Source organism: Stegodyphus dumicola, chromosome 9 (assembly GCF_044657685.1).
Source record: "Stegodyphus dumicola isolate Sdum_Otavi_A_Nest chromosome 9, ASM4465768v1".
Classification (NCBI taxonomy): Eukaryota; Metazoa; Arthropoda; class Arachnida; order Araneae; family Eresidae; genus Stegodyphus; species Stegodyphus dumicola.
The window spans coordinates 45,767,894-45,791,890 of record NC_140776.1 but is presented as its reverse complement, the minus strand read 5'-3'; the positions used below and the strand labels follow the sequence as shown (position 1 = coordinate 45,791,890).

The 23,997-nt window shown below is 30.6% G+C and overlaps 1 protein-coding gene and 1 non-coding gene across 2 annotated transcripts in view; one reads left to right on the top strand and one right to left on the bottom strand.

The window, feature by feature from the left end:
* Positions 1-23,997, bottom strand: part of LOC118181258 (uncharacterized) — a 320,872-nt gene that overhangs the window by 273,133 nt on the left and 23,742 nt on the right. The window lies entirely within an intron of this gene.
* Positions 18,964-19,036, top strand: TRNAA-AGC (transfer RNA alanine (anticodon AGC)). The gene has a single exon. It is a non-coding gene; the product is annotated as a tRNA-Ala (tRNA).

Here is a 23,997-nt window from a genome sequence, read left to right as displayed (position 1 = left end):
ATGTTGTTCTACTCCGAATTTAAAACCTGTCAACTTTCATTGACCTAGTAAACATGATATATTCTTCCTCCTTGTTTTAATTTCTTTATATCCATTGTAAGGCAGATCATACTTTAAATAAAGCCTTTTATATAGTTCTAGTTTGTAATGAAAGCCGCCCAGTCGGTATAGTGGTCAGAGAAGCTGACTGCGATGCCGAAGGGCCTGGATTCGAATCTCGAAGAAGGCATTGTTGTAGCTGTCTGTCCCTTCATAGGAAAGGCGATGGTGGCCCACCTATTAGGTGCCTCCATAATAAAGAGACCACCACATCTGCTCTTGTATAGATTAATGGACTTGAGTTAAATTTGTAATTGTTCACAATCTGCCATTGGGAAAAAAAAAAAGTTTGTAATGAGAGAAAGTAAACACATTTCCAACCTTTTAAACGGATTTGTTAAAACAGCTACAGAAAGCAGCATTTGTAAATTAAATATAATAAGCTAAATTCATTCAGTGCATCATAAAATGCTTTCATTGAGTGGAACCATAAAGGTATGTGGAAAATTATGTATTCTAAATTAAAATTACATTTTTTATTTCCCTTTAACACATCTCTGGGAAACATGTTTTAAGCACATTTTGCAAAATTTGTTCAGAAATCAGAATTTGTAAATTAACTGTAGTAGGCTAAAAAATCTCATTCAGTGCATTATAAAATGTCTGCGTTGAGAGAAACTACAAATGTTATGCATTCTAAATTACAGTTGCAATTTTTATTTCCGTTCATTTATTTTTAGAATTTATTTTTCTGCACTTTTTACTCTTTTTAAAAATACATAAACAATATATTATATTATAAAGAAAATGCACCAATTTCTTCATAATAATCTTTTTTTTTTTTACTTACGTACTATCGCAATCATCTTAGTAAAAGTAGCCAAATTTCAGAAAATGCTAAACTCTGGCAACCCTGCGAATAACCACCGTTTCAGTCAAGCAACGCCGCCATTTTTGTATGCGTTCTATTTGTCTATTATTCCAAGTTTCAACAGTTTTTGTAAACAAATCGCGATATTTTCTGCCTTAAATTTAGTTTTAAAATAAAAGCTTGTGGAATTCGCCAGAAATAAAAGAAACTACGGTAAAATTTTCGCAGTGATATAGAATTTTGCTGAAAATTTTCTAAAGAGAAAAAACAACGCGGAAATCGTTTTCTAGATAACTGCTGTTGCCGACGATTGCACGAAACTGAGTATCCGCAATTTTCTGATATTTTTTAATTAAAATAGATTGCTGTATACTTCGGAAGAAGAATAACGAAAAAAAAAAAAAAAAAAAAAAACAAATTGCAGAAATATTTTATTCTCTTAATGCATAGCATTATACTTATTTAATAATTAAAATTTGTATTTTAACTTGCTAAAGTACATTTCCTTTTCCTATTACCAAACTTACTATAAATAGCGATAGTCTGGGAATCTTTTTTAAAAAACGGAGGTACGATAATCACCAGCTTGCACATGCTAAGTAACTTTTACATTTTCAGGGTATTTAACAATTAAAATATTTATCAGTAAAATATACTTTAAAACTGCGTCAGCATTTTATGCATCAATATATTTTACACAGCTTCAAGATTTTAACTCTATTTAATATATAATTTTCATCCTCGGAATTTAAACAGATTTAACATAATTTACCAAATTCCTACTGTATAAGTAGAAATCATTTTTGTTTCTGCTGCAAAGCATTGTATTTTACTGCTTCATTTTAAATTCCGGAAATAAATCCGATAGCCCCTAAAACGTCTATTTCATTTACCCAGCTTTTGACGCACAGTGGAACAAAATCGAATAGAGATCAAATTGCATCTAACTGAGATTTTGTTTTTAGTATTTCCAAGACAGTTATCGATCTGAGTGATTAACATGCAATAGGCGTTTCAACGGCTACTTGGTAACTTGGTATCAGCGATTTTTTTGTATCAGAAAAAACATCATTGAGAAAATGAAGACAGTCATGCAAATGCAAAAAAGGCTTGATTGCCAACAAGTTATCTAAACGTGCTAATAGTTAGCGTTTCACATTTTCTCTTAATCTGCATACACACAGTAAACCATTCTGAGCATATAGTGCATAATAAAACTCCAATGAGATGCTTAAAATGAATTTTAAACATATCTGAATATTTCTTATACTAATAAATTTTTATATTGCTGATGGGTTTAATATAGATAAAGAATTAACCATAAAATTATCAATTAATTGCGTATATTCCAAATAATATGTACTGATAGATTTTACGTGGGATTATCTTGACGTAACACTAAATAAATACAACTGTGTTAAATTTTACTAGATATTTTTACGGATCAAGTGTGTCCAAATTTCAAAGTGATGTTAAAAATACACTGAATAGAGCTTTTTAAGTAAAGAGTTGGGTTATGTTCTGCAACGCGTATTAGTGGATGTAGTCATGCAATATACTGCGTTGTTAAAATTTAAGGGAGATTCAGCTCATCTTCCGTTTATAATAAAACTTACAGAACTGTCTCACATTTTATTAACGACCTGTGCCGTGACTGAATAGAATCCCATTTGTGCTCGTTCTGCCTAGTTATTAAACCGATAATAAATCAGGTGCAAAAATATTGACCTTCTGTCAAGCTTACGATCATTGCTGCTAGTTCCAGGATAAAATGGCAAAGTTTTGCGAGAATAAGTAGTTAATTATAGATACTAAGAAATCAGTATTCTTAAATACTTAACCGAAGGTAAAAATAATTCTCTTGTATATTTCATGTAGGAGGAAGTTGAGAACAAATATGGTTGATATATTTATTTATGAAGGATATTCTTTTCATCTTCTTTACACTGTTTTGCTTCAGCTTACTACGAGTTTAATTGTACAGAATTTATTATATTGTTAGTCGTTTTACAAGAAGAAGTCGTTAATTATGGGTACTAATAAATCCAAAATCTTAAATACTTAAAGAACCGAAGATAAAAATGATTCTCGTGTGTATTTCATATACGAGAAAGTTCAAACAAATATGGTTGATACATGAAGGATAATCTTTTCATATTCCCTATCCCATTTTCCTTCAGCTTACTACGAGTTTAATAGTGCAGAATTAATTATATTATTCAAAAGCTTGACTTCATTCGGCCACATACTCGAAGATCCACTTTCTTGAAATGAGTAAGTACTTTCAGATATCTATGCTTTTATACTATCAGCATCTCAATATTTATAGAAAACTATTGTCAACAAAGTGTAAGCACTATCAAACACCATCATCTACACTACCATTCCTACTGTTACCTTACGAATGAAGGATTCCCAAAGTATAACACCATCTGTCACAAAAGTTTCGAGACCGGATTAATGAATATTTTCAAAAACCAAGATGATGGTTATAATGCCTCGGGTATTTTCTACATAGCTACCACTCACTTGCATATAACGCGCAGGACGCGCATAAAACTATATGAAACTGTCAGAAAAGTCTTTGTTTGGGAAGCTATTTAACTTGCATATCACCATGGCCTGAATACTAGTTCTGTCGTCATAGCGTTGAATCTTCCTATGAAATTCGATTTTCGAAAGCAAAAAGATACTCGGCGAGAATTGGGGTGAATATGGAGAGTGCTCGGGAAATGGCACACTTTGTTTTTCGCTAAAAACTGCATTACAATTACATCCGTGTGAGCGGGGGCATTGTCATGCAGCAAAGAAGAAATTCTTATCCTTATATTGTTTCAGAACAACCCGCTAAATGCTCTTACACATCCGATCTGTAAAACTGGCAATTTACGGTGGTGTTAGCCACAGCAGTTACATTACTGACATCGTTTATATGCCAAAAAGAAATATCATTCTCGGAATGTTTCGGACAGACGGTGTACACTCATGTCAATAAATCGAAAGAATTTGCGATCTGGGACGGTTTTCACTCCTACAGATGTAGAGACTTCATAAAATAACTCAGTATATATTGTTCAAGTAAATTTTGTTTTGCAAGAAAGGCAGTTCCTTTCTCTCCATTCAAAGTAAGAAACAAAGCTTACTAAAAGACATCAAGAAATATGATTTGATTTTCCAATAAGAAAAAAAGACAACTTTCGTGACCAGTTTACTGCTTGTAAAATTAAAATTCATTCTTTAATAATGATGACAGATTATAAAATCCGTGATAAGAAGTTAAACCGTCGTACTGAAGAATATTAAAAATTATTTCTGCGATGTCATCATATATATCAATAGTAATTATCAGGAGGATTATTGAAAAAGAATTGTTGCTGTTTTAATTTCATTAAAAATCAATAAAAAATAGCATTTAAGTCGGACGTCCTGGTATTAGTAATAACATTTACAAATCCATTGAAGAAATAATCAAGCATTTCGGAAGAACTTTTCAGTCTTCCAAAGTGAGGAAATAGGAAAGAAAAAAAAGATTATTATCCGAAATTTAGCTTCAGGTCTGATTAGTCGTATATTTTACAATAGAAGACCCTCATAGCAGTGATATTGTTAGTTTTAAAACCTGGTACAATACAGAATTAGTATTAGATATGATTATATGACCTGAATATGCAGTTAGCATCACTCTGACTGTTTATATACCACCAGTCAACTCATCGACGACAGAAGCAATTATATGAAAACATTGTAAATCTACTAGATAATAAGGATGTATTTTCAGAGGAATATTTTAAATAAATGCAAAAAACTGTATTTAAAAAGAGTATCTTAGTATGGGAAGCATTTAAAATTTTATATTATCATACACAAGTTACCACATTAAAAAGTCGATACTGTGCTTAATATGGTCAATAAAATTTCTGTATTTTGAATATATAGAGAATTTCAATTCAGTTTTAATATTTTCAAAAAAATTTTAAAACTGTTTAAAAGTATAATATATTATATTAACAAAATTATCATAATGAAAGTTGACCCATCTCAGTTAAATCACTAAAAGAAGAAATTATCTCTGAATATGTGGCTTAACATAATTGATTCACATTATCGCATTGTCTGAGTATGAAAGACCATAATTAAATAATCGTTCATAAGTAATAACGCTAATATAACAAATTCAAAATTATTCATATTAAATTAACATTAGCATTTTAAGTGCTGGTATTATTTTTAAAATATCAATAAACCGATGATAAATAAATAAATAGATGAAAATCTGACGGCTTTCAGATTTTATATTACGCCCAAAGAGACGTTTTTATAACGTTTTGTGTGTTTCCTTTATTTATTAAATATCATGTTCTTTGCAGTTAAACCACATAAAATTCAATTCAACAGCAATATAACAAAACATTTAAAAATAGCATAGCCTTAGGATTTCCTATATACAGTCTCTCGCTGGCCCGTATTCGAGTGGAGGTTTTCGTTATTCAAAATTTGATGTCTCTAGGTACCGTTGTTTTTACACAATGCAAGAAACATATGTACATTCATACAGCTTCTTCATTAATTATTTTCTTTAAATATAATGCAGGATTCTAATATTTGGTGGCAACAATTTGAAAAGTGAAACTCCATTTTATATACGCAAAATTCTAAAACGAAATTCCTTCTGGGCAAATTGCTCCTTTGGGCAAATAAAACGATAACGATAAATAAATTAAAACAAAAATTTCGAAGAATATTTTCGTACAGGTCTCATAAATCAAATTAAGGTTTCTGTACATCCAGTTATCATTTACATAACAAACTGATAATAAAAAATAAACTTGAGTTATTAGAGTAATTGATATGCTACCTAATTAAACTCAAAATCGTGAGCATGGCGCTCAAAAGAAAGAAAATTTTAAAGTAGTTAAATCTAGAAATATGTTCCATTACATTAGGTTCCATTTAATGATACGTTATCCCTAACCAAAAAAGCTAACATCCGAATCTGAAGATCACTGGATTCTCCTCTCCGGCCTCAGATGGTGGGTGTTCATTCTACGCTAATGGGATGAAATGCTCAAATGGATGACTATAATTATTCTCTCGTCGATTCCAAAAAGGGTAAAAAAACAACTTAAAACTAAAATTTTAATGTCTCTTAGACAAAATTTCGATAGTCATAAGATGTCAATGATATGATAGTAGTGGTAAAAGCATTTTGATTATGTCAATATAATTTTTTGCAAGTACTAAAAATGGAGTTAAAATATGTTATGTTACTTGACTCCTATCGTGACTGTTATCGGTGTCATACATTGTCCTCTATTGAACTCCCTACTGTTCGAAACGAATCATCGATGTTTCAGGATACTAAGAAATACTAATGAAATTCAGATTATTCTTGTAACAATAACACGCAAAACGTAAGTTCACATAAAAGCAACATAAATTATTTGAACTTGAAAATATTTTTATGAGAGTAAATATTTGGTTCTATTTGCAAGATTAATTTATTTTTCTTTTCCTATTTGGCTCTATAATGCAAGACTAAATTATCATTCTGTATTTCTTAACTGTATCGGCAGAAATATTTTAACTCTTTTTTTTTCCAACTTTTCTACTTTTGCTTGGATATGCTATTATTTTGTCGATAAATTTTTCATAATATTTTGTGTTAAACTTAGTTTCTTAAATATGAAATTATCTTTGTTGCATTTATAAAAGAGAGCTTACTATTTAAAAAAGTGGCTTCCTTTTTGCAACGTTTCTGAAAGTGTACCGTGTGGTTATGTTAACCAAAATAAACTCAGCTTGAAACATTAAAGTTTTGCTCGTTTTGAAATACTACTTTGTGAAATGGAAATGAAGATCTGTTGATTTTTGTGTGTTAAAATACATGTTGACTTTTTGAAACCTTAATGGTTTATTTGCTTACATATAACATAATTACCATTTTGATAAACAGTATTAGAATAAGAGATGCAAGAAAAGGTCTGCTTGTAAAAAGTGAACCTTTTTCTTTGAGTTGAAATGAAAAGACTCGGAGAGTTTCTAGTGTCAGAAGAGTATATTTCTTTCGTTGGGAAGACGAGTTGCCCATAAATAAGGACAGCTTATTTTTTTCTCCAAATGTAGAAACTGTTCAGTTAAAATGAATACCAAAGGTAAAACTTGGAAAATTATTGCCACTAAGATATTGTATTATAGATCATAGAATTCAATATTGAAAGCGTGAGAAATAAGCAATGCTATCTCGAATTTCACGATAGCTAATCAAAATATATAACGAACGAATTACAATTAATATATAAACACACCGTTTAAAAACAGGACATGGAAATGCTTTGCATTTATGAGCGCGAAAACTTAATTATTTTTGATTTTACAATTCATCAAGCAATTAAATAGCTTGATGAAATACCATACCATGGCACCATTCTAATAACCTTTATAAATAACACAAAATTTAAGATCATTTCGTATTTTCTTTGAATTGAATAAGAAAGAGATAAAAACGGTTTTAGAAGCTACAAAATGAATAGATACATATTGTTACGAAACGTACAGGTGCGGTAAGATGGTTCCCCGCAAAGCAGTTTTAGGGTTGCCATAAAATGGCAAGGTAAGACATGGTTGCCATATTTGGCGAGAAATCGCCAATTTGACGATAAAATTGGCGATATGCCATGGACGGTTGGAAAACCTTCTGGAACGAATTCTTACCGGTTTAGCTCAGAATGTTCTCGAACACCAGTCAAAACCTATATAAACCCTGCGGGCCCGCAGTCAGTTAGTGTGTCTCAGAGTGTGTGTGCCTCGTCTTGCGAGTTGAAAGTCAGTCATTGAGCGAGTTTCTCGAAGTCTAGCGCCGAGTTGGTCGTCGAGTGCATCGATATATTCTTTTAGTGCACCGCGAATCAGTGCATCGCTGAGTTTTGTCTTAGACTGTGCTGAGTGGAGAGCTATACTCTTGTGTGCCGTCGAGTGAATCGCGAGTTGTGGCGTGGAGAGTCTCGAGAGTACGTGGAGTTCCGAGAACGACAAGCAGAGTCGAGAGCTGTACTCTAGTGCTTTGCCGTGAAGCTGTCTCTCCCGTGATAGCCTGATAACCTGAAGGCTGTGTCGCTGATCGTGTCAGAGTGTTTATAGTATTTCATCGACGACTGTAAAAGTGACTTTGGAGCTCTCCTGATTAATATTGGCCAAATAAAAGTATGTTTCGATACTTCATCAAGTGTCGTCATTATTCACTCCAAATCTACGAACCCCGTACGAACGCAAAGGAAGAAAATAACGTAACAATATTTTACTTCTTTATTTGCTTTGCAATGCCACATTATTGCAAAATGCAGTGAAATCTTGGTTCATGTGCTTAATTTGTTTTTCAGGTAGTTTTTCATCTGAATGATTCATAATATGAAACAGTTTTTCCTGTAGAAATTAATGTAAAATAAATTAATCCGTTTCTTAATCCCATATGATTGCTTAAAAAGAGTACTTTTCTAAGTGATTATTTGGGATACTTAATTCATTTGTGAAAAAAAATACTTTTGTGCAAAACCATTGGAACTCATTAAACCTAACACTTATACAATTCTGAAATATACACAATATTCAACTCAATACTAAAGGTATAAAAAATAAGAAATATTGAATTAAATCTTACCATATCTCTATAAAGTGGACGGCGTAAGTAGAAAACGCTTAAGAAGCCCAATGCGCAAAATGTTATTGTTTGAAAGGAAAATCCTATTTCGTAAAAATATCAAATATCGCCTTTCTATGATATTTCTCTTTTCTCTTTTTCTTATCACTACTCCTCTTTACTAGAGGACCTTGAGCCTTTCATTAAAAATTTGCCGTCTGTGATTGGTTTCTATCTGTTTTCAAACGTTCCTAAATCAAGAATTGGAATGCTCATTGCAAATATTTATGCTACGGCTTAGCAGGATAATGTTCAAGGAGCCTTTGCAATTTATTACATTTTGCACCAGTCTCGTGATCAAATAACTAGGAAAATCTTCCCTTCCCTCTCCTTTTAAAGATAGTTTCTTCTACGGCATTAGCTGCATTTTAAAATATCATTTGTTATCGGCCTACTTGTTCGTACCTGTAGACATTGTATGTCATCTAAGACATTTTTTTGTTTGTAAAATGTGCTAGTGAACCGATCTGTCGGTGTCCTAGACGTTCATGAATCACAGTTCTAATGTTAACAACAGTAAACAAAATATGTGACGTTATGTAAAACGTCGCTCTATTTTAAATAAATAAATTCTAACATATATTATCAAAAGAAAATATAACCAATGATAATGAAAATGTATGACTTCTAAATAATAAACTGAAATGAAAACGGAGTTTGTTTCAAACTGAAATGCAGAATATCATCTAAACAGTAATTAAAAACAGTAATAAAATTCATAAACTAAAATGAGAAATTTAGAATTCAATTTTCAATTTCATATGAATATAAATTTTAATTTCTATTAATCATTTGTATTTTTAGGGAAACATGCATACCGGTACAAAGCAGACTTACTCACACAAATGTACATGCGTCCTCATATTCCTCTTTGTACTCCTAAGAACGGAAAGTCAAATTTAAGGCATAATTATACTCATCTAGCAACACATTTTAACAAAACTTGTAACATCTGAGGTGTTGAAATAATTCAATGCTGCTTGTTAAAATACGTAAGTGCTTTTGGTGTCCTAACGGCTGATCTTAAAACGTTATCTCTAATTGTTGATGAATTATCGTCTTTGTGCTTAACTTTGAATTAATACTTAACTTTAAATTGACAGGATGAAAGGCAAAAGTATAATCTGACACAGGGCTTTCTTAACCATTAATTACTGTAATGCAGCAAAAACATAATGACGAAATTAATGATTTTCGTCGACTATACAGTAACTTGTTGCTAAGGTGTGATTAAATTACGATGCGATTAAAGAGATAAACCTATTCAGAGTTACGATGCCTTTCTGATCGATGGATAGCCAATCAACGTTCTAACGTTTACAAAATTGGGCTAACCTTTAGCGGTTGTAAACTTAGCAACTACCCTTTCAACAAGTGCAACGCAACGGTTTCCACCGAGCTCTCAGTTAAGATAATATTCTTGTTTTAGTCTACAAAGGTGGTTTCAGGTTTGAACAAGCAATAAACTTCTGGGCTGAGCAAGCAATGCGACGAGCCAAGGCATCCATAAAAGGAATTAACATAGTTGACTGTTAGTAAAACTTAAATAATATGTGTCACAAAATCAAACAAATACTTTCATTAATGTGAACTATGGTAGACTGTTGTAAATAAAATATATTGTGATTTTATACGGTTATGTAGCTAATACAAACAGAATACTTTCAAGGTATTACATCAACAATTAAAGAATATAGCTCTAATATACAAGATGCAGAACATTCGAAATCAGCATTCTAAAGCAAACAGTATTTTATCTGTAGAAAAGCAAGGTAGAGGTAAAATAACGATAGCAATAAAATTAAAACTGAGAGTTATGCTTAGTTAGGCAAATTCAGAAATTATTTAAGTCTTACTAACCATCATAATTAGCGAAATACTAGTAGTTCGGTTCAAACCCCTGATTAGAAGGTTCCATGGCTTCTCCAAGTGCAAAGTGAATAGGAGTCATTTTCTATTTAAATGTCCTCCAGGAAGCAATTCATTCCTTTACGCAAATAGTTCTTAAGTACTTTGCTGTAATCCAGATAACCCCGCTCTTGAAAATTCTTTGAGATAATATAAAATGAAAAAAAAATTCTGAAAGCTTTCAGATTTTACATTACGCCCGAAGGGGCGTTTCTTGTTTTCATTTGCACATACATGCACGTTTCGAGAGCATTTGAGCTAACGCTCCTTTGGGTTAAAATTATTTAGGAACAGCATATCTTTAGAATTTCCGCTAGACAGCCCCGTATGCTAGAAATAAAAATGTTTTATTTCACACAGTATTGCCACTGCTCGCTTTCAAAGCGTTGAGTTTTTTAATCAAAAATTTTTTAACGTTTTACGAAATACCTAACAAAACAATTTCAAAAACCAAAATTCAGGCTTCCAAGTACCGTCATTCGGGTGTAGGACTATGTTATTCAAAATTTGATGGCTCTAGGTACCGTTGTTTTACACACTTCGAGAAAAATACATACATTCTTGCAGAATCTTCATTATTTGATTTCTTTATATATAATACAGGGCGATAATATTTGGTGGCGACAATCTGAAAAGTGATTCAACGCTTTTAATGATTCGATGGAAAATGCTGTTTCGAGGCTAATAGCTGTTCTGGGCTAACGCTCCTTTGAACTAATAAATTGATAAAATGACAAAAGCGGTAATAATTATTGTTCAGATAGATTGTATACATATATATATATATATATATATATATATATTACAGTACCTCAATATATATATTACAATAACAATTATAGTTGCATTATATGTTACAAAAGTGAATATGGAAACTTGCTATTAATAATTTCGTTTATGTTTTAAACTTGCCATGGAACTACTTGTAATCAGAAAAATACAAAACACGAAATTTCTTCCCTACAGGATAAAATGCATTATTTATATTCATGAAGCTGATTTTTTTCTTTTCAGTAGGAAATTTAGCTAACATTTCAATATGCAAGATAGAAAAAATAATTTTATTATTATTATTATTGGAGAAATTTAGTAAAACTTTAAATGGTTATCAACAAGTTCTTGCAAAAATATTAGTCAGAAAATTCGTATTTCCTTGATACTGCATTTTATAACCGATAATTTTAAATAAAAACGTGTACCTTTTTCAAAAATTTTGATTTTTGAAATTGTTTTGTAAACACGCATTTTGAGCAAAGCTATAACTATATTTGCAAAAATTCAAACGTTTTTAGATAAACTGCTTCATTTAGATAGCTTTTTTCTAGAATTTTCAACATTCTACAATTATAAAAAAGAACACTGTGTATTATGCTCTACTTACGCCAAATAAAACTCTATCGACAAAATGTAGTATCATATTATTGTGAAGACACATTTATCTTACTTTCCAAAACTGTCCGTACTTACAACTAGTGGAGCAAAATGCAATATAAAACATTATAGCCATCCATAAATTCTACAAAGGATTCTTATTCGTTTCAGTACAGTCTCGTTCGTTATATATATTGGAAGACCCATAGCTGCCATAAAGGAATCTTTTCTGTTTTATCGAGAAAGTCTAATCCTCACAACTGTAATGGGTCTTGCATTTCGTATGCCCCTGAACACAAGCAATAAAATTTTAAAGACACTGAAATACTGGAAAGGATATTGCAAACACTGGGAATTCGTATCAAATAACAATTATTACCATATATGCATTTTTCTCTCGTTTCGATTGCTTTAGAATGTAACTTAAATATCAACCGTAAAACAAACAAATTTAATAAAATAAATATTTTTATTAAAAAATTTAATTATGGTATAGATTTCTTTTTCTTTTCCTCTTTCTATCCCAAAACGTATTAGGCCAGAAGGGCTATTAATTTCGTTTGGGCATTTTGCGTCGAACACTTTAAAAGCCTGAATCACTTTTCGAATTGTTGCCAACAAATATTATCGCCCTGTATTATATTTAAAGAAATTTAATAATGAAAAATCTGCATAAATATATTTATGTTTCTCGCATTGTTATAAAACAACGGCACCTAGAGCCATGCAATTTTGAATAACGTACGTCGCCACCCGAGTATAGGCATCTGGAAGCCCGAAGTTGGAATTTGTTTTATTATCTATTTCATATTTTATAAAGCATTTATGGGTCTTTTATGAAGAAACTCAACGATTTCAAAGCGAGCAATGGCAACTCTGTACAGGGAAAAAAAAATATCTTCAACGCGCGAGACTGTGTATTGGAAATTCTAAAAATATGCTCATTTTAAAATTGTTTTGCGATATTATTGTTTAATTGAATTTTATAATTTAAGTGCAATGAACATGATATTTAATAAATAACGGTAAAACACAAAACGTTAAAAAAAGCCCCCTTGGGCGTAATATAAAATCTGAAAGTTTTCAGGTTGTTTCCCCCATTTGTCGGAGCTTATGATTGACTGCTGATTGAAATAAAGAGATAGAATGCAATTTCTGGTAATTGAAAAAATCCTTTTTTTTTCATTCCTTGTTAGTAAAATTCTCTTCAATTCCTCTTCTCTTTTTTTCTTACTTCTCTGACAAATGACATTATATCTTGATTATACTAAATTTACGCAAATTAAGTCTTTTCGCAGAACAATTTTTTTTTTTTTTTTTTTTTTTTTTTTAAATTAACCGATTAGTTTAAGAGCTGGTATAAACAGCTGAAAACGTCGTGTACAAAGGCTTGACTCCTGGAATATAAGAAGTGTCTGTATGAAACATGAAAATGCACAGTTGCGGGTAAGGAAGCTCTTTCATTGGGAATGTCTTGAATTGGGGTAGACTGAATTATTTTAACTGTAGCAATGTATAACAGAATCTGAAGTTAATTATGGAGTTGTCATTAGTATAAATTTCGTCCTCTGCGTTTCCTCAATCATAATGAGATTAATGTGTTACTTCAAAACCTATATGGTCTTTAAATTAATTTAGATTTGTTGTTACGAATATCATCATGACACAAAATGTTGACTTAGATAAAATAATCAAACTGTAATTTCCTTCTCAGGCATTATTATTAAATCTATTATCCTATTTTGTAAAATACGCAATAATTTGTTTCTTAAAAACTTAAATTTCAGGTTAAGGAATAATTTTAGATTCAAAATCTACCTAATCTTTGCTCTAGAATCTTCACGATTAGATCATATTTAAACTATTGAAATATAAAAAACGTACCTTCACTTTATGCGCATCTTCACTTTTAACATTAAATTCAATTGCTGTGCTTTTGTCTTATTTTTAGTATACGCACTGCAATAGCAAACCCTTAATTGCGCGTACTTAGAGACGTATCTGAGTACACGTTCAATTTACGCGCTTTGCATTTAATTCTCATTTTGCTGATTACTTTTTTTCGGCCAACTAGTGATTCGGTCCGTCCAATACAGTAATTTGGTTTCCTAGAGTAATTACTTTAACATCTACTTCATAATCATTTATGAACAAATCAAGTACTTACAAACCTTAAAGATAACAAGACAAACGATTTTCTTCAATTCACAAAGTCATCAATGAATTCAGTTCACAAAGTCGTCAATGAACTGGCAAATTTTTGTGAAGGAATGAATAATGAGGAAGTGCCAAAAAAGTTCTTAAAAATACTGGTTTTCACATTGTAATAAAATAAATGATTTCAAAAATTAACAAATTCAATAAAAATGATTACCCTTTTTCAAAATAAGTATCTTACAATGGAAATGTTATTTGTTATTACATGTGTCTCAGCGTTTTTGCAAATTTTCAAAAAGAAGGCAGCGAATTTATAAGAAAAATAAGTTTAACCCGTTTAAGTTTCAAGTGATATCCAAATAAAAACAAATCTTGCTTTTCTGGAAATTATGTAATATTCGTTCATTCATTTAAGATCACTGTGATTCGTTCAGTATTGTTGCCAAATGTACAGCTGGAGTTAGATAGCTTCCCCGCAAAACGAGGTTAGGGTTGCCAGAAATTACACGAAAAGTCAGAGTTGCCATATTTGGCGCGAAATCGTCCATTTGGGGACAGTTCACGCCGTAGACGGCGCGAGAACATTCTAGAACGCATTCTTATCGGTTTTCCGCAGGAATGTTCTCGAAGGTAGGTTAAAGCTACATATATTCTACCTGTACGCGAAGAGAGTAGTATATTGTGTTCAGTAGCAGTATCTTGAGCTTAGTAGTAGTGACTTGAGTTCAGAGATTAGCTTGAGAGCGATCGACCGAGTCGGGATCTGTACTTTAGTCCTTTGCCGTGAAGCTGTCTTCACCGTTATAGCCTGATAACCTGAAGGCTGTGTTTCTGATTGTTTCAGCGTGTTTGTTGTACTTTTTCGAAAACTGTAACGTGTCTTTGGAACTGTCTTATGTAATAGTGGCGAATAAATTGTGTTTTGATTCTTCATCAAGTGTTATCATCAATTATTCCAACGAATTAGTTTATTAAATGAACTTTATTATAACATTAAATTAAATTCACTTTGTTTTAAATCAGAAGTTAATTCTACTACAAATCAACATATGTTATCTCTTATAATATAATTTATAAAAATATTCGTACAATTTATCGTAAAAGATAAGGAAACTGGTTAGTCGCAAACTGATTGAATGGCATTCTCAAAACTGACAGAAACTGATGTAAAACAAAATGCTCCACTGGAGGACAAAATAAAATTGAATTTGAAATGCTACGAGGTGCACAAAAAAAAAGTTTCTAGGCAAAAGCAGTTATCCATTATCAGATTTAAAATAACACCTGCAAGAAAATAAAATATATCATTCTTAGCACAAACGAGAAAAGTTGTAAATGGAACATAAGTACAAACAGCAAGTTTAAAGGGAAATCTCATAAATAGATTTAAGGGAATACAGAAAAACGAAATACTCAGGAAAAAAGAAAGTAACCTGGAAAAAAAAAAAAAAAAAAAAAAAAGACTAGAAAAATTAAAAACAAGAAAGAAGGATAAAAATTACAAGAGAACAAGTACTTTAATTTATACCAGAACCTATAAAATGGAAGGAAACGGCACAAGACATCCATTTAATGTTTTCCTTTAACAACGGAATTTTTGAGACACTGAGAAATTTACAGCTATTTGGTAAATGTAATGTTTCCACAAGATACTGCCAGATTTTTCTTTCAGGAACGTGAGTCAGTTCACAAACATGGGACACTAAAAGTGATTTTGGATCTACCTGAAGTGCAATGTGATGATGCGTATATGTAACTTCATTCAGACTTCATCATGTTTTTTTCAGTATAGTTGCTATTTTTATCTCTGTTTCTACTCATTTACGCTAATTTATATCATTTCATATCGATCTCTATTAGATTTGTCATAACATACTTGAAGTGAGAAAATTTTTAAAAATATAATAATAACTTGGTACGAGAATTGTTAAAAATTTTCCCTTTGTGAACTTTAACTTACTTAACCAATTCGGTAACTAAGGCTTGTGTTATTTGTTATTTGTTCCCATTATTTCTTTTTAGAAAAGTTTTATGTTCTAACTTATTTAAAAGAAAGGTATTAAGTAAAATACAGATTTTTTACAACCTCATAATTTTTCTAATTATCTGCTTTAATTAAAACATATTATTGCGTAATTTTTACTTTATTCATAATAAAAATAATCCATTTAGTACAGTAATCGAAAATATTTCGTCTAGAATTTCGTAATTAGCTAATTGCTTCACTGCATTTTCCTCTCCGTCTTGCTCATTATTAAAACTAAGGAAACGTTTTACTCAAGACTGATGAGGTAAAAGAAGTTTCTCATTTGCTCCAGTTCAGGGGAGAGAAAAATGTGCAAAAATGTTTTACTTTCTTTTAGCCACTAAAGACGTAAAAGAAAAATGAGTTTGGTAACCTAATTTAAGATCTCTTAACCTTTTTTCTCCGTTAAAATATTTTACGTATAGCAAATTTAAGCACGTGGTAACAAATTTAAAAAAATACTGCTTATTTTTTCCAAAGAGGTTTATTGCATATCGAAAGACTGATAATAAATCTTCGGAAGAAAGCTTTCACATCTAACAGACAATCAAAGAAATAAAAGAAATTGTATACCTGTATTTACATGTACACTACGAAAGAAAAAAAAATAGAACATATCTCTCGTTCTTACTGGGCCGATTGACGAAATTCAAATAGCGTTTTTCATATCTCGAAAGCGCGACATAGGATATATATTAGATTATATATAGCATTGCTCTAACATAGATATTTTGACATAAAATGGGTCTTTTTCTGAAATAACATACTAATGTTTTTCATATTTCGATTCTACGACCTAAATTACGCCTAGATATTAAATTTTGTAATTTTTGGTGAGAAATTTAAAACTTTAACTTGATGAATGTATTTCAGTTTGCGCCAAGAATAATTCACATGGCGAACTTCTTAATTTACAGTAACCTGTTTTCCTTTGCCTTTTTTCTTTGTGCAAGAGCGGGGTGGGAGTCATCGTTCATACTTTCAAATAATTTTAATAAAGTGCGTACACCACATTTTCGTTATTATCGCTTATAATAAATTCGCCAAATTTCTAAACGTGCCAAAATGTAAATTCCCGTATATCTTAGGAAATTTTGTATATAAAAACTCTAATTTTTTGCAGGTATGCTTAGAAATACACACACTTTAAGGTAATGGTAAAAAGTTTATAGGTTATAATTCAAAATGCTTTTCGAAAAATTTATAAAAATTATTTTAAATTACAAGTTTTAAAAATAAATCATAAAAAATGGGCGAATGTTATATGGAATGAAACTAAATTTCGAAATGTGAAAGGAAGAATCAAATAAATTTGATTAAAACAGAGATATTTATAAATATGTACAAAACTCAATTAACACTGAGAAGCTAAAATTTTGAGAGCTAATTTTTTAAAAACCATTCGTGCGATTATTACAAAACTTGGCAGTTCTGCGTGATTTGAGTCGTAGACTTGAAATATGTAAAAAGCTTGGCATGTCATTTCAGAAAAAGTTCGTTTTTGTGACAAAATACCTATTTTAGAACAATGCTATATATAAATCTAATACATATTCTAAGTCGAGCTTTCGAGACATGAAAACCTCAAGTGGAATTTCGTCAATCGGCCCAGTAGAACGGGAGATATAGAACTGTCCCTTTTTTTTTCGCAGTGTACATAATTCTTATGAAAATTATTTCTTCTAATTCTTTGATATAAATTGCCTTCCCTATCAATGGAACTTAATTTTTCACTGCCAAATAAATATTTACATTAAGATATTTGGATAAAATCAAGTGGCATTTATATTTAAAGAATAAAAAATATTTTAAAAATAGTGTCTACCATTTATACTTAAATTTTTTCTGAAGGATTTTAAATATCAAAAAACCATTAAACGTATTGATTAATTTATGTAAATTAACTCATTCTTTTGATTAATTAGATTAGTTGTAAATATAAGTATTTCCAATTAATTCAACAATTTCTGAGATATGCTTTCAGTGTTAAATAAAAGTCGTAAGTAAATATTAACTGACAATATGTGCTACTAATGTATTAATAAAATGAAGTAAAGAAAAATCGCAAATAAATTTCTCAATATATTTATTCTACTGATGTGACCAAGTTACCTACCTCAATATTTTGATTTTGCTGCTGTAATAATCAAACCATTTGACAACATAACAAAGAAGTAAATATAGGAAGAAATCTGATTGAATGGACATTACTGTAACTATATTCATTTCAATGAAATCTGTTTCATTTCAGAAAAATCTCGTAATTAAATACAATACTTTTTTTAATATAAGCAAAATCTTATTAAAACAAACGAAATTTACTAAGCAATGTAATTAGTAAACGGAAATCAACTGCAAAAATTAAAAGTTTACCTTTTTCGACAATTTTCTTTCCTGAAATCTGGAATTTATATGCATTTTCGCCAATCTGTGATTCACAGTTAATAAAATATTGGAAATCTCTAAACACATAATTTTAATTTTTAATTTAAGTTGTCTTGTCGTGTTATTTATGCCTCGAGTATCAAACCAAAGTACAGATAGCATAAAGCACTTAGAAATGACAATTACAGTACGAAATAGATTCGTAAAGACAAAGAATCACAAGAACAAGTTTCATGACATTTTACTTGGCTTCTTCGCTTGTTAAATTATGGGTTATATTCGTATTTGTAAAATTTACATAAAATATATAAATTCTTTCGAAATTCTATGAAAATGGACAGTAAACTCATGTTTAGCTGTAAAAATTTCCATTTGCATCTATTTATGAATTTCCATCATACTTCAGTTACATGAAATTAGCTTGTTTTTATATTGCTTATTCCCGCCTTCTGTTAATCACTTTCAATTTTGACGGAAACAGATTATAAAGTATTTCTCCCGCCTTCTTAGCATGCTTTCGTAGTGTAGTGGTCAGCACGCTGGACGAGCATTCCAGAGGTTCGTGATTCGATTCCACGCGAAGGCTTTGCTCAATTTTTATCATCCCTGCTTTAACAATAACCTAATGACTCTACAGTGACACCCGAACTAAAAAGGGTGGTAGATGATGATTCTCAACAACCAGGATTTGGCGACTGGGTGAACTAAAAACCCCAGTCGGCCTTTAAAAGGTTGAGTATATAAGGTATTTCTCTCGCCTTCTTAGCATGCCTTCGTAGTGTGCACGCTGGACATGTATTCCAGAGGTCCGTGGTTCGATTCCAGGCGAGGGTGTTGCTTATTTTTTATCACTCCTACTTTCAAAAAAATACCTAATGTCTCTACAAGATATTCTAATTCTGGAGCAATGCGATTAGTATTACGCAATATTATTAATAGTTGCACCTTTTGGCGAAAGTTTAGTTTATTTAATTATAACAAAGCACTCAACAGCTATCTACCTAAGGAAAAGGATGCCTTCTTAGAGGACTTTCTAAGAGAAACTGGATCGTAAACAGGTTACGCATGAAGAACACCACGAAAATGGCCATGCAGCCAGCCAGTTCACAGGGATTCAAACCCCAAACTATCAGTGTTCAGCGACTTTATCGCTCGACCGTTGGTGGGCACTTCGGAAAAAGTAGATTTTCATTTTTTAAAGAGGAACAAGATAATTTCTGCGAAGCAATTACAATTTTGTTCAGCTTTAAGAAGAATAAATTTTACATAATTTTTATTTACCTTTTTTTTAAATATTTTTTTTAAATAATTTAATTTTTTTCAAATAATTTAATTTTTTTTTAAAGCAAATGAAAAAGAATGAAACTTTGGCTTAGCTGATATAAATAAAGGTTTTTCAATTACAAGTGAAACATGCCAAAGTAAAATTTAGACTTAGGTAAAAAAAGCAGCCTTAAATTCTGAACAAAACTTTGTAGGTTTCGAAAGCGATCAACGCAGAAGCAATCAAATGCAGATTCTTATTCTTTAGAAGAAAAAATATTTTAATTATTACTTTCAGCTGTTTACTTATTTTTTAAAAGTTTCACTTGCTTTCACAAAACTGAATTATTTTCTTGAAACGATTGGCAAACACATTCATAAAAATTGAATAATTAGAAATGTATATATTCTCAAAAAGTGAATGAAACATTATTAGTTACAATGAAATGAGCTTGTAAGACTATAACTTTTTTATTTTTGGGGTGAAATAGGGGCGTTAATTAGACGAATAAACTGTTTCTGGATTTTTATGAAACTCAAACGAATTCTCTGGCGTCAGTGTATTGTGACGCTGAAGAATTTCAGATGAAGTTTGTCCAAGATAAACAGTAATTGAAGCCGAGAACGAAGCATTAAACACGAATTTACTTTAAAATAATAATGAGGGTAAGCAAGAGAACTAAAACTGTTATTTAAGGCGCAGTAATTCTCGAATTTAGTTCTCAGAACGAAGCACAATCCGCTAATCAATTGCTTAAAGCATTAGAAGGGACTTGACCTAATTACTCCAATTTATTTCGTTCGCTGTATTATAAGGACGCAGATGTTGCTTCAATTACAATTGTGACGCTAGCGGCAAAATGCGAAACCATTTCATTGCGGTTTCAAAACCTTAACTTGAAAAGAGACTCGCTGTATTCAGAAGTGTTTATTTCGTCAAACCAGAAGATGAATGATAATATATTGCAAATAATGATAGCATATCAGAAGAATACATTTGGCATTAGCCTCGAAATCATGAGATAAAATTACATCTGCATTTAATAGTTGAATGTCCAAAGAGTATTTTCAGAGTAAAGAGTGTTAACTGAATAAAGTAGTACATGTGATTGTATTAATAAGAATAAAACATGTATTGGTATCTAAATTAATATACATAGGACAGATTTGATGACATGGTTTGAGAATAATACTACTCGCAAATGTGATTAAGTAGTTAAATAATAACATTGAACACATGCAGAATAATATTCACAGCATTATATACACATCAGTAAGATATTTCTCAAAATATAAGTGATTCTCTAGCTTTTATTTCTTTAAGCCTTGTCCGGAAATATTTATCGTATATTAGAAACGGCGAAGAGAAAAGAAAATGTGTGGGGTGAGGACGCAACTCAACCAAAGAACAATACATATTCTTTGACTCATCTGGTCTTAAAAGAGGTCAAAGGGTGCTTACCTCCTACCCTGCTCAAACGTGGAAAAGTGGCCAAATTTTTCCCTAACTGCATGCGGTGCATTTATCGCATCAAATAGAAATGCATTCTGCAGCATTAAATTTGACGCTGAAGAATGCATAAAAGAATGGAAAACTTCAGTTTTTTATGCTATGGTGCATGTGTTTAAGTGATTTCTGATGCTCAGCAATGCTTATTGCAATTTACACGCGATACTGAAATTATGCCTTTCTTTATTTTACACGTACACACAAAGAAATAATCTAAAATAAGAGGTACAAAAATTCATTGCAGATTTCTTAAAGTTTCTTTGATGAATGCAAGATTGAATTTCGCTTTAGTTTCCAGATTTAAATTCACGTGTTTCGATTACAACTATTAACTTCTGAAAATATTTAACAATTGTTACTATTCAATATTTTTATTATTTATTTATTACAGTGTCATTAAAAAAACTGCATATGTGAAATATAGGTTTGATTTTCTCCGTCTTCTTCAAATATTTAAATAAGAAACTTTGCCTACACCTCTTCGTCTGAAGTTCCATTTTTCGATTCTTTATAATTTCTGTAACAAATTTATATCATTTGCAAATGGAATAATTTATGACAACAACAGTATTATAGCATACATATCGCAACCAAGAAAAGGTCTCTAATTCGAAAGTCTTACGAAACTTTGAATTGGTACTTCCTTAAAAATTGTACAATTAACTTAAGCATTACATATTTTAACTTTCAAAAACTATTTCTATAAATATCCTGCAAAATCAATTTCGTAAGAGCAGAAATAAAGAGAAAATTAATGAGTTTTGGGGGGAAGGTAAGGAAGGTCATTTCATGATGTCATATTTTATAAAATATATTTTTCCAGTTAATAGAGAAAGCTTTTGTGATCTGTCCTTATTGAAATTCTCCTCCATCTCTAACTATACGATACGTTTAGAGCATGGTGCTATATTCTTATTTAGCAGAACTGAATGAATGCCAAGATACTGGCAAGTGATGTTCAGCATAAATCTTGAACAACCTTGAAAACAACAACCTTGAATTAGCATAAATCTTGAATTATTCAAAATTTAAGACTTTTTGTTCAGTTTCAAATTTTAGATTGACGTGTTTCTCTTCCTGTTAAATGTAATCAAATATTACATTGTCAGTAATCTTTGTAGATATACAGTTAATTCAGGTAATAATTTGTAGTTCAAACGCAAAATTTTAAAGTTAGCAGACAACAGAACTGTTTTTCTAGATTGAATATGTCCGTACATATAATCTGTTGTAACCCGTCTTTAATATAAGCTTTTTCCGCTTTATTTTTTATTATATAATTACATAAGGTCATTTATTTGACATTAGAATTTATTCAGTAAAATAAATAAAAGTGTGAATAAAAATATAAAAAATAAAAGTTTTGCGAAGTTAATTAAAATATAAATAAGTAAACGTATTTTACTAACGTTTTCTGATAGGCCTTTACTTCGAAATTACCAAATAAATCAACTGCATGATCAATGCTAGAGTTCCACGGCAAAAGTAATGGACTTAAAATCTACATCAAATTTAATAATTACATACACTTTTACCTAATAATAATAAAAATATATAATAAAACGTGGAATTACATCAATGAAAAAGAACAAAATAGAAGCTGAACGATAACTGTTGTTTATGTGTTGAAGAAAAAACATGTATGTAGATTAGAAGTACTGCGTTTTTGCATAACAAAAGTAAAGAGAATGCCATCAATTATCTTTAATGAATAAACTTCATCATAAACATTATACATCTTGGTGAAAACATGAAAAGCTGTTTTTTTTTTTTTTTTTTTTTTTTTGTCAACTCACCTACGGAGTAGAAAAGGTGCGAAGGTTTATTTGAATCTCTTGGCTGTTCATTTGGATCTTGGACTACTTCCAGTTTTGTTCTTTAGAAAGAATTCCTTTTTTACCACTTCTCTTTCGCTTTGATTCAGAAAATCGTACAAGTTCTTTTGTTTGCAACCAGAGCGAGATTTTCTGTATTTTAATTTAAAACATGAATAATGCATAGTTCTCGTACAGTGAAAACAAAAACTCTGTGATCTTTAAATTTTTCTCGTCAACCAACTTCAATGCACTTACTTGCAGATTTATTGTAATTTAATGCAAGTCAATTATAGATTTATTTTTTGTCTTCAAAGTTGCTACAAAATAAATCTAAATTAATGTTTAAAGTAAAATTGAATTCTTTCCATGTGTGATTTTGTTTTATTTACTAACGGTAGAAAAATAAGTGAAATCAAAAGTTTACTTTAGTAGAGTTCATATAGAAAGTAGCTGTTATAAAAAAATTTTAACCCTATTCACAAGATCCAAAATATTTGATTGAAAAACTGAACACAATTTGTTATATAAAAGGGAAAATATAACTTTTTTCATCAATAATCGGGTACGAATACTCGAGTTCTTTAAGATTTCTGAAAATGCTAAGGGAATACGAAATCTACTTCAAATTTGAAATACGTACCAAAGCATTTTATTTCACTGAAATCTGTAATAAAACTGATCTTTTCTTTTCTTCTATTTTAAATAATAATTTCTGGCTATTTTTTCTCACAGTTATTCAAAAGACTTTATTCAAAGACATTTTCAGCAAAAGATTTAAAACTTTTACCACCCGCCAACCTATATTACATACGTAATAGAAGTAACGTTTTCGGTCTAAGAATTCGAAAGTGAATAAGCGTGAATTAGGATAATATTTTATAATGATGTCTGTCAGTGTGTCTGAGTGTACGTATATGACGATTTTGTTCGTCCACGCTAATTCTTCTGAAACTTTCA